The 12,173-nt window shown below is 44.2% G+C and overlaps 1 protein-coding gene across 7 annotated transcripts in view; it reads left to right on the top strand.

Annotated features, from left to right (window-relative positions):
- TEAD1 (TEA domain transcription factor 1) overlaps positions 1-12,173 on the top strand; it is a 267,595-nt gene that overhangs the window by 32,892 nt on the left and 222,530 nt on the right. The gene's annotated exons all lie outside the window — the stretch shown is intronic.

Raw genomic sequence — 12,173 nt, 5'->3', positions numbered from 1 at the left:
GATGAAATCCATTGCCTAAATCTCTCAAATATAATTTGGTACCCTCGCCTGTATCTTGCTGAAACTTTTACAATAAATTGAATGAGCTCCATTAGGCAATGTGGGTTTGTGTTCTCACTGTGCGTATTTACAAAGGCTGGTAGAGTGTCAGTGATGAAATCGAAACTTAGTTTGAACTCAGTGTGCGAAATGAAATAAATTTGACTCTTGAAATTTTGCATAAATATCTGTCAGAGCCTGGTACCAAGCATCTGGGGATTTTCAGAGCTGACCTCAGAGAACATTGAAATATGTTCCAGGATACATTTTAACAGTGCTTTCCTCCACAAATAAAAGCCTAAATTAGTCAGTGAAACCACTCTTCAACTCCCTCCAAACTGAACATTTCCCAATAAGACATGTAATCCAATTTGAAATAAAAATTTCCTATTGTCCGAAGTTTAGGTTTCTGGTTTGTTTAATTGTATGGATTCCTGAAGCTGTAAGGAAAAGGTTAAATAGATATCATTTGAATTATTTTTGAATCAGGATTTTGTATTCCTGATTTATATTCCTTTATATTTTCTACATTCTAGGAAAAATAAAAGGGAAATATATTAGATGCTTTATTTGGAATTAAACTTACATTCATGAGTGCAGCCTCACTGTGTTTATAATAAATAATTACTATAATAAATTCAAATACCACTTTTTACCTGTGTTATATTTTGGGGGAGTATGTAAGCTTTCCTTTGACAGAGGGTGATTCTGCTGTTAAAAACCATTACCATGATGGACTTCCCTGGTGGTACAGTGGATAAGAATCTGCCTGCCAATGCAGGGAACATGGGTTCGATCGCTGGGCCAGGAAGATTTCAACTTGCCACATAGCAACTAAGCCTGTGCACTACAACTGCTGAGTTTGTGCTCTGGAGCCTAGGCTCCACAACAAGAGAAGCCACCAAAATGAGAAGCTCTTGTACTGCCACAAAGAGTAGCCCCTGCTTGCTGCAACTAAAGAAAGCCTGCACGCAGCAACAGTGACCCAGTGCGGCCAAAAATAAATTAATTAATTAATTAAATTAAACCAAACAAAACATCGCCATGATATTTTTAAAGCTGACAGTGGAGCTTCAGAGCAGTAGCCTGCTGTGCTGAATTAGAAACTTGTCATTGAATCCCTTTCCTACTGGCTCCATGTAGGACCCTCAAGATCCTCTGGGGTGGCTGGACCAGAGGTGACACTCCCCATGCACGCGGTCCTGCAGTTCCTGAACGCTCCAGGCTCCAGTGGGAGGGGCAGCTTGGCTGACCCCAGTGGAATCATGGTGGTCACAGCCATGTCTCCTGACACTCCCCATGACAGTCCTCTTTTCTCAGAGAAGAGCAGGTGTCAGCCCCATTTTATGCTGATGGGAAAGCTAAGCTGAGAAAGGGCCTATAAGATTGGCCCAAGGTTGTCCCTTGCCCTTGACCCCAACACTCTTTTCACCAGGTGATTCCACACTTACAGGTCTCCCTAGCAGTGCCTAGGAGGAGAGTTTTCGTTTATAAAACCTGTTAGCTCCGAATTGTTGGCTAGTTGGAGATTTTCCAGAAAGCTTAAGAAAGGGAAAGCAATAACAACATTTGCAACACTTTTTTTTTTTTTGCAGTAGCATGCCAACAGAAGACTTGTTTACTTGCTGTGCTGTCCTTGTGTGCCTGGGTGTGCTGCTCGTTTTCTGTGGAGGAGACCAGTCGATGTGTTCTTTCAAAAACACTGGACCTGAGACCTTAGGATCACCGTTCCACTCCTCCTCACACTTTTTCCTTTGGCAGCCAACCTGCTGCCCGCCTCTGTGTGTCAAAGACGAAATCCTTCCCCTCAAGGGTGTGCTGGAGCTGTCTGCAAGCCATTTTAAGACACATATTCAGTGTAATGACGACTCTTGAATGAATATTCTGTGCCCCAGAATATTTCTATGATTCTCTGCTGTCAGCTTAAACAGAAGTCACTAGACAGAAGCATGTTTTCTTAAGGATCACAGGCGTATCATGAACGCCCACAGAAGTGTTGACTGCTCGAAAGAACAGGGCGATGAGGGCTGAAGAACCCCATTTTAATATACTTTTAGAATGTGCCTGCTGTTGTGTTTGTCTCTTCCCATCAGCTGTCAGCTTCTCTCCCTCTGGCAGGTGCCCCTTCTCTACTTTAGAGCCATAAATGGTCCCCTCCAGCTATGTATGCTGTGGGAAGCAGACCTTAAGCAGGTTAGAATTGCAAGTACATTAAGAACAAATTTCCCTGGTGACTCAGATGGTAAAGAATCTGCCTCCAATGTTCGATCTCTGGGGTTGGGTAGATCCGCTGGAGAAGGGAATGGCTACCCACTCCAGTATTCTGGTCCAGAGAGTTCCATGGACTCTCCTGAAAGAGGAGCCTGGTGGGCTGCAGTCCATGGGGTTGCAAAGAGTCGGACACAACTAAACAACACTTTCTAAGAACAAACAGAGCAGAGAAATCACCTTAGTGATGTAGCTAATCTTGGGGAGGTTGCCTGCGAGTGAAGCATAACTGCTGTGGCAATTCCCAAAGTCCCTTAGAGAACAAAAATAATTGGAGGGGATATCCATTCAGTACATAAAAGATTACATCTGCTAACCCCAACCTTCCACATCATCCCTTCCCCAACCCCCTCCCCCTTGGCAACCACAGGTCTATTCTCTATGTCTGTGATTGTGTTTCTGTTTCATAGGTAGGTTCATTTGTGTTGTATTTTAGATTCCACATATGTGGATGTGAGGGATTTGTGAGAAATTTTGTGCATTCATGTGTGCTCAGTTGTGTCCGACTCTTTGCAGCCCCATGGACTGTAGCCTGCCAGGCTCCTCTGTCCATGGGATTCTCTAGTAGGCAAGAATACTGGTGTGGGTTGCTATTTCCTACTTGAGGGGATCTTCCCAACCCAGGGAGCAAACCCAGGTCTCTTGTGTCTCCTGTGTTAGCAGGCAGATTCTTTACTACCGGCACCACCTGATTCTACATGTAAGTGATGTCATGAGGTATTTGTCTTTCTCTTTCTGACTGCTTCACTTGATGATCATCTCTAGTTGCATCCGTGTTGCTGCAACTGGCATTGTTTCATTCCTTTATGACTGAGTAATATTCCATCGTATATGTGTACCACAGCTGTATCCATTCATCTGTCAGTGGACATTTGTTTCCATGTCTTGGCTACTGTGAATAGTGCTGTATGAACACAGGGGTGAATGTATCTTTTTGAATTCGAGTTTTGTCTGAATATATGCCCAGAAGTGGGATTGCTGGTTGGTTGTTCAGTTGCTAAGTTATGTCCAACTCTTTGTGACGCCATGGACTGCAGCACACCAGGCTTCCCTGTTCTTCACTGTCTTCCAGAGTTTGTTCAAATTCATGTCCTTCAGTCAGTGATGCTATCTAGCCATCTCATCCTCTGCCGCCCACTTCTCCTTTTGCCTTCAATTTTTCCCAGCATCAGGGTCTTTTCCAGTGAGTTGGCTCTTCGCATCAGGTGGCTAAAGCATTGGAACTTGATTGCTCAATCATATGGTAATTCTGTTTCTACTCAAACTAGGACTTTAAAACATTGATTAATAAAGGAATACTTGAATAAACTCCAGAAAAACCATGTAGTGAATATTATAAAGTTTTTGAAAATGATGAGTTCATCTTGTACTAATATCTTTTTATGGAAAGATGGCAAAGTACTTATGTGAGAAAGTTAGATTATGGATCAATATGTGTAGTGTGATCCTATTTTTAGTATACATAGGTGTGTGCATAAAATAAGTGCATGCGTGCTAAGTCGTTTCAGACATGTCCAACTCTTTGCAGCCCCATGGACTGTAGCCCACCAGGCTCCTCTGTTCATGGGATTCTCCAGACAAGAATACTGGAGTGGGTTGCTACATCTTCCTCCAGGGGATCTTCCTGGCCCAGGGACTGAATCCATGACACTTATATCTCCTGCATTGGCAGGCAGGTTCTTTACCACTAGCACCACCTGGGAAGCCTCCGCTCTTCCTTGTCCCTAAAGACTACAAACAGGCCTTTCACCCTCCTAGGTTTTACTGAGAATCATTAAAACGAAACTGATGAAGCAAAGGTAACAGAGTAACAAAGGTAAAGTAGCAAAGATGAAAGAAGCAAGGTGACAAATGAACAACAGTAACAATGAGGCAGGCTTGTGGTTCCTCAGAGGCTCTGCTTCTACAAAACTGTTGTCCCTGAGCCCTGGTCCCTAACTCCTGGTCAGATTCCTGGACTCATCTGTCACTCCTCAGGGTTGAATGTGCCAATCTTCCTCTCTTTTCAGCTCCCCTCTCCATGTCCTCCCAATATCTTTTTCCACCAAGTCCCTCAGCCCAGCGTTAGGCCTCTGTGTGTAATTAAGGTGCCCTCGGCTAAATGTGGAATGTCTGTGTTCAGGTCCCCTGGGGAGTTTACATCTTTTGAGGGATACTCTCTGTAAGAGCCCTATACGGGGGCAGTCGTCTTAAATTATTTCTTCATGGACTCACTCTTGTCCTCAGAAATCTTCCACCTGCCCATCCATTTGCCCTCTCATCCCTTTTTCTTTGCTCCCTTGATCCAATAATTTAAGCTCCTCCTTGGAGCAAATCACTGGTCTAGCCCTCAGATATGAAAACATCAAGGGCCTCTCAGGTCTTTCCAATCATCACTGGCCCTGCCCCCTTCTGTGAACCCTGTTTACATTTCTGCACTCACCCAACTTTGGTTGATGGTTATGTGTGACTCCTACCCCAGTGGTCTACTGAGTGCCAAAGTGTGCCAAGCACTGTCCTAGGCACCAGGGCTATAGCTGTGAGTGAAACAGCCAAAATCCCTGCCCGTATGGTGCTTGCCTTGGGATGGAGAATTGAGTGGTCCTCAAGTCACCGATTCTGGCTTCTGTTTGGGACCATTTAGCTGAGTATGGTTTCAGCACCTTCCTCTCCCACAGACTCCTTACTACTGTAAATTCCATGCCCTGGAGTCATTCCTTCTCCAGAGACACAGGTGTGAAGATACCTTGAGACCTAGTGTAACCAGCAGAACAGGTGTGAGAGAGAAGATGTCATTTCTGTAATAGTCCAGAGGGGCTTCTTGAGGGATCAGAGAATGGAATCTAGCCTGGAGACTGAGGCTGGGGGAGAGGGTAAGTGTTGTGTTCAGATGGTGGTTGAAAAGGGGAAGGCAGGGGTAACTGCATCTGCTTCGACTGGGTGCTGGTCACAGGTGTTCTGCTCCCTGGGGAAGCTTGTTTCTGGAAGTAGTGGCAGACCAGCCCCCATCCTGGGGAGCAAGTGGGGCTCCTGGAGGGTCTTCACCAGGAGGGGCTGGGGTCAAGGGGTCACCTCCTCTGCAGGATTTGGGTTCTATGTTGGGTTGCCAGATAAAACACAGGATGTCCAGTTATATCTGAATATCAGAAACAATCAGTACTTCTTTAGTAATAAGTCTGTCTCATGATTTGAATTTCAGAGAAGCAATATTTGGGTCAGAGTTATAATACAAAGTTATCCGTGTTTATCTGAAATTCAAATTTAACTGGGCATCCTGTATTTTATTTCTAAATCTGGCAACCTCAGCTCTAGGGGTACCTGGCTCGACAGAAGTGGTGAGGAAGATGAGGAAAAGGAGGACGATAATAACCCTAAATCAGCTGTGCTTTGTTTTTTTTTTTTTAATAAAAGCTTGACACAGGAATACTGGGCTCACTTCCTAGTGTACCTCAAACTGAGACTGTAATTTGCCTCCTTTCTACTAAGAAGCATCACAAAGAGGTTGTAGCTTAGTGACTTGGGCTAGTTCTCAGCTCTGGTGAGAGCTCCAGCTGGTTCTCTCTGCCCTGCCCTCATTTCTGTTGCATTGGAGCAGCAGGACAAGCAGAATCACTCGGCCCCTGTCCAGCCCCACTTACTCTCTGAGATAAAGGAGGTTCGAGGGGGCACAGTGGGGAGTGTGGCTAGAAATGCCCCAGGTTTTCCTGCTGTCCTTGGGCCACTCATTTCCTGCTGATGTCTCTTCCCCTTTCATTGGAGACCAGAGGTCCTTGATCCTGAATCCTTGAACATGAACCATTGATCAAGTGGTCCGTTTGTGTTTTTCTCCTGGACTCCTTTTAGGTTTTGTCTTTTTTCTAGCAATGCTTTTATTTAAGTCTGCTGCTGCTAAGTCGCTTCAGTCGTGTCCGACTCTGTGCGACCCCATAGACGGCAGCCCACCAGGCTCCGCCATCCCTGGGATTCTCCAGGCAAGAATACTAGAGTGGATTGCCATTTCCTTCTCCAGTGCATGAAAGTGAAAACTGAAAGTGAAGTCGCTCAGTCGTGTCTGACTCTTAGCGACCCCATGGACTGTAGCCTACCAGGCTCCTCCATCCATGGGATTTTCCAGGCAAGAGTACTGGAGTGGGGTGCCATTGCCTTCTCCGTTATTTAAGTCAGGGGTCAGCAAACTTTTTCTGAAAAAGGCTAGATACTAAATATTTTTGACCTCGCAAGCCATGTGATCTCTGTCTGTGCTACTCAGCAATGCAGTTGGAGTCGGAGAGCAGCCAGAGATGCTATGCAAGCCAATGGGTGTGGCTGTGTCCCAATAAAATTTTGTTTATGGATGCAGAAATGTGAATGCTATGCAATTTATTATTCTCTTGATTTTTTCCAACTGTTTAAAAATGCAAACGCCATTCTTAACTCGTGGGCCATACAAAAACAGATGGCAGGCCAGATTTGCCAACCCTGTTCTAAGTCAGCAGCAGAGACCATTACAGATCCGAGGCCTGGCTCTAGTCCCCCACTTATGGGCTGAATGGCTTCTCGCTCTGAGGTTACAGCTGCTGCTGCTGCTGCCACCAGGTGACTGAGTGAGCTGGGATCTTAGGCAGTGGGTTTGCATTTCAGCTTCCTATGATACAGGTACAGACCCACATCCCAAAGTTTGCTGTACAGAAGAGGTTCCTGTGTGGGTTTGTAAACCTCCTTTATTTGTTATTTTTTAAAAAAACTTTTAAATTTTATATTGGAGTATAGCTGATTAGAGCTTCCCTGGTAGCTCAGGTGGTAAAGAATCTGCCTGCAATGCAGGAGACCCTGGTTTGATTCCTGGGTTAGGAAGATCCCCTGGAGAATGGGATTGGGTACCCACTCTAGTATTCTTGGGCTTCTCTGGTGGCTCACATGATGAAGAATCTGCTTGCAATGCAGGAGACCTGGGTTTGATCCCTGGGTTGGGAAGATCCCCTGGAGGAGGGCATGGCAACCCACTCCAGTATTCTTGCCTGGAGAATCCCCATGGACAGAGGAGCCTGGCGGACTACAGTCAACAGGGTTGCAAAGAGTCAGACACGACTGAGTGGCTAAGCACAGCATAGCTGATTGCCAGTGTTGTGATAGTTTCACGTGGACAGCAGAGGGGCTCAGCCATGCGTATACCTGTGTACAAGTATCCATTCTCCCCCAAATTCCCCTCCCATCCAGGCTGCCATGTAACACTGAGCCGAGTTCCCTGTGCTATACAGTAGGATCTTGTTTGTTATCCATTTTAAACATAGCAGTGTGTACCTGTCGATTCCAAACTCCCTAATTCTCCCTTCCTCCCATCCTTCCCCTCCTGGCACCATAAGTTTGTTTTCTAAGTCTTATAAATCTTATTTTGAAAATGAGCCATTAATGATCAAATCTGTCCATAGAGTCAGTAGTACAGTGAACATACAGGCGTTCCTCATTTTATGATGCTCTGTTTTATTGTGCTTTGCAGGTACTGCATGTTTTACAAATTGAAAGTTTGTGGCAACCCTGCTTTTATAGGTGCCATCTTTCCACCAGCATTTGTTCACTGTGTCTCTCTATCACATTTTGATAATTCTTGCAATATTTGAAACATTTTCATTGTTTGCTCTCTTTGTTATTTTCATTATGTTTCGTGGGGTGATCTGTGATCAGTGGTCTTTTCTGTTACTATTCTAATTATTTTCAGACACTTTGAACCATATCCATTTAAAACAGTGAACTTAATCCATAAGTGTGTGAGTTTGACTGTTCCACCAAGTGGCTGTTCCCTCATCTCTCTCCCTCTTCTCAGGCCTCCCTGTTCCCCGAGACACAGAAATATTGAAGTTGAGCCAGTTAATAACCCTACAGTGGCTTTTGCTCAAGTGAAAGGAAGAGTTCTACGTCTCTCACTTTAAAATCAAAAGCTAGAAATGGTGAAGTAGGAAGTGAGGAAGGCATGTTGAAAGCTGAGACAGGCCCCAAACTAGGCCTCTTGCATCAGTTAGCCAAGTTGTGAAGGGAAAGGAAAAGTTCTTGATGGAAATTAAAAGTGCTCTCCAGTGAACACGTAATGATGATAAGAAAATAAAACAGCTTTGTTGCTGATTCATGGAGAAAGCATCAGTGGTCTGGATAGAAGACCATACTAGCCACAACCTTTCCTTAAGTTAAGGTCTAATCCACACTGTGGCCCTAACTCTCTTCATTTCTGTGAAAGCCACTATTGGTGAGGATGCTGCAGAAGAAAAATTTGAAGCTAGCAGAGTTTGATTCCTGAGGTTGAAGGAAAGAAACCATCTCTACAACATAAAAGTGCAAGGTGAAGCTGCAAATAAGTGCTGATGTAGAAGCCGCAGTAAGTTATCCAGAAGATCTAGCTAAGATCATTAATGAAGGTGGCTACACTAAACAACAAATTATCAGTGCAGACAAAATAGCCTAATATTGGAAGAAGGCCAGCTCGGGCTTTCATAGATAGAGAGGAGAAGTCAATGAATGCCTAGCTTTGAAGACAAGGTTAATGCAGCTGGTGATTGAAGTTGAAGCCAGTGCTCATTTACTGTTATGGAAATCTTAGGGCCCTTAAGAATTATGCTTAATCTATCCTGCCTGTACTATGTAAAAGGAAGACTAAAGCACACTTGGTGACAGAATGATTTGCTGAATATTTTAAAACCATTGTTGAGACCTACTGCTCAGAAAAAAAGATTGTTTTCAAAATATGACTTTTCATTGACAATATACCCAAGAGCTCTGATGGAGATGTACAATGAGATTTTCATGCTTGTTAACACAGCATCCATTCTGCAGCCTTGTGGATCAAGGAATAATTTTGATTTTCAAGTTTTATTATATAAGAAATACATTTTGTAAGGTTATAGCTGCTGTAGGCAGTGACTTCTCTGATGGGTCTGGGGAAAAGTAAATTGAAAACCTTCTGGAAACGATTTACCATTCTAAATGCAATTAAAAACATTCAGGATTCATGCAAAGAGGTCAAAATATCAACATTAAGGAAAATTTGAAAGAAGTTGATTCTGACTCTCCTCAGTGACTTTGAAGGCTTCAAGACTTCAGTGGAGGAAGTAACTGCAGATGTTGTAGAAATACCAAAAGAAAGCCTAAGTACACAGGCAGCCTCCCCAAGATTTTGTGACTGAATTGCTACAATCTCATGATAAAACTTTAACAGATGAGGAGTTGCTTCTTATGGATGAGCAAAGTAGTTTCTTGAGGTGGAATCTATTCCTAGTGAAGATGCTGTGGAAGATTGTTGAAATGACAACAAAGAATTTAGACTATTACATAAACTTAGTTGATAAAGCAGGGTTGAGAGAAAATTGACTCCAATTTTGAATGAAGTTTTACGGTGGGTAAAATGCTATCTAACAGCATTGCAGCTACAGAGAAATCATCTGTGAAACGGAGAGTCAATCCATGTAGCAGCCTTTCTTGTCTTACTTTAAGAAATTGTCAGCACCACCCCAGCCTTCGGCAGTCACCACCCGGATCACTCGGCTGCCATCAACAGTGAAGCAAGACCTTCCACCAGCAAAAAGATTATGACCTGGACTTCCCTGGTGGCTCAGTGGTAAAGAATCCACCTGCCAGTGCAGGAGACAGGGGTTCGATTCTTGGTTTGGGAACAACCCACATGCCACAGAGAAACTGAGCCCATGCATCACAACTGCTGAGCGCATGTGCCGCCAGCTAGAGAAGCCTGTGCACCCTAGAGCCTGTGCTCTGCAACAAGAGAAGCCACCACAATGAGAAGCCCACACACCGCAACTAGAGAGTAACCCCTGCTCTTTGCAACTAGAGAAAAGCCTGTGCGGCAATGACAACCCAGCACAGCCAAAAATAAATAAATAAATTATTGAAAAAGAAAGATTACAACTTAACAAAAGCTCGCATGATGGTTAGCACTTTCTAACAAAGTATTTTGAAATTAAGGTATGTGCATTGCTTTTAGGTATAATGCTATATTGCACACTTAATCAACTACAATATTGTATAAGCATTGTTGTTCAGTCACTCAGTTGCATCTGACTCTTTGTGACCCCTGGACTGCAGCACACCAGGCTTCCCTCTCCTTCACCATCTCCCAGAGTTTGCTCAAACTCATGTCCATTGAGTCAGTGATGCCATCCAATTATTTCATCCTCTGTCATCTGCTTCTCCTCCTGCCTTCAATCTTTCCCAGCAGTAGGGTCTTCTCTAATGAGTTGGCTCTTTGAATCGAGTGGCCAAAGTATTGGAGCTTCAGCATCGGTCCTTCCAAGGAATACTCAGGATTGATTTCCTTTATGATTGACTGGTTGGATTTCCAGGGTCTTCTCACAGACTCTTGCAGTCCAAGTAGTATAAGCATAGCTTTTATTAATATATGCACTGGGGAAGCCAAAAAATTTGTGTACCTTGCTTTTAGTGTGATATTTGCTTTATTGTGGTAGCCTGGAACAGAACCCTCAATATCAAGGTATAACTGTAGTTTATAGTGACCATAGGCAACAATATCAGGAGTAATTTGGGGCTAATAAATAAGTAAGCAGAGGAATTGGATATGAAACACTTACATGTCTCTGTTCAAATGCTGCCTTCTACATACAGATGTGTGTGTTTGGTACTGTGTTTTTAAATGGAAAGATCAGGTTAGGTTTGACTTTCTGTCACCAGATGGAGTCTAGCTGTACCTGAAACATGGATTAGGAGGCAGGGCCTTTCATTCCTGAGTGTCTTGACTGATGGGGGTCTTGTGTTTTATGGATATAAGATGTGCTGGGTGAGGAGAACAATGGAATTACGCTTCCCACAGAAATCACTCCTGGACTGAGAATCGAGTTTGCACGTGTGCCCTGTAGCTTTCATTCCTGCCGAGTGCTAGGAGATGGGTGGTTATTAAGTTATGTCAAAGTGGTGTTTGCCTTAATACACGATCCTCCTGCAGTAACTCAATAAGGGGAGATGGAAGGGGGGCAGGGAGAGAATGTGGTGACCTGCATGTTTCTGAAATACGGTGCATCTGGAAGTCAAGGAAGCTTCATGTGGTGATATCAGGGAGTTCTTTGGGACCTGCACCCAGACCTGTGGCAGGTTTGAATTCACGAACACTGGCATCTTGTGTGAGGCAGGATAGCTTAATGGTCAAAAGAATAGCAACTAGGCCCAGACTGCCTGGCTCTTGGCTCCTGGCTCCCAGCCCAACAGTTTCCAGCTTTTCGCCTCTGGGCAAATTACTTAACCTTGCTGTTTACTGAATAGTACAATAGGGGTATTAATAGGAGTTCCTACCTCATAGATCTGTTGTTAAGAGTAAAAATGACTTAATGTACATGAAGTGCTTAGGATTGTGCCTGGCTCATGCATCTTTATTGAGATAAAAGTACGAAGAAGTGGCTTTCTTTCCCTTTGACCTCATGCTGTGAAGTCCAGTATGTACAGCTCTGGTAGGAATGGGTCAAAATAGCCTCATAACTCCACCCCCTCCTCTCACCTTCTCATACAGAGATTCATGAACATCCCTGGGAAAGATCCTGGGTGTTCTTTGTGAGTAGTGGTCCATGGATGATGCTTGGCCCTGACATGACCCGTGGCTTACCTGCTCGACCTGTCACTTGTTGGCTGTGGGACCTTCAACAGCTTCCTCCTCTCTTGGAGCATGAGACAGAGATTCATGAGCATCTCCACAGTCCCCACAGGTCTGTCTTGGGGGCATCAAAGAAGACAATGAAAGTGAATAGGCTTTGTAAGCTGCAAAGTTGCTCTTCAGAGGCAAGATGTCCTTGTTCCTATTCCTCACTGTCCTCTTGCATCCCTTTGGTCTCCCTCCCCCTCAGCCCTTGTGGGACAACGGCTTTGAGATCATGTTTATAGAATGATGTGGTTCTTCTGTAAGG

The sequence above is a fragment of the Giraffa tippelskirchi genome, chromosome 11 (genome assembly GCF_054371585.1).
Source record: "Giraffa tippelskirchi isolate mGirTip1 chromosome 11, T2T-mGirTip1v1.2.pri, whole genome shotgun sequence".
Taxonomy (NCBI): Eukaryota; Metazoa; Chordata; class Mammalia; order Artiodactyla; family Giraffidae; genus Giraffa; species Giraffa tippelskirchi.
This window is presented reverse-complemented; position numbering and strand designations above follow the sequence as displayed.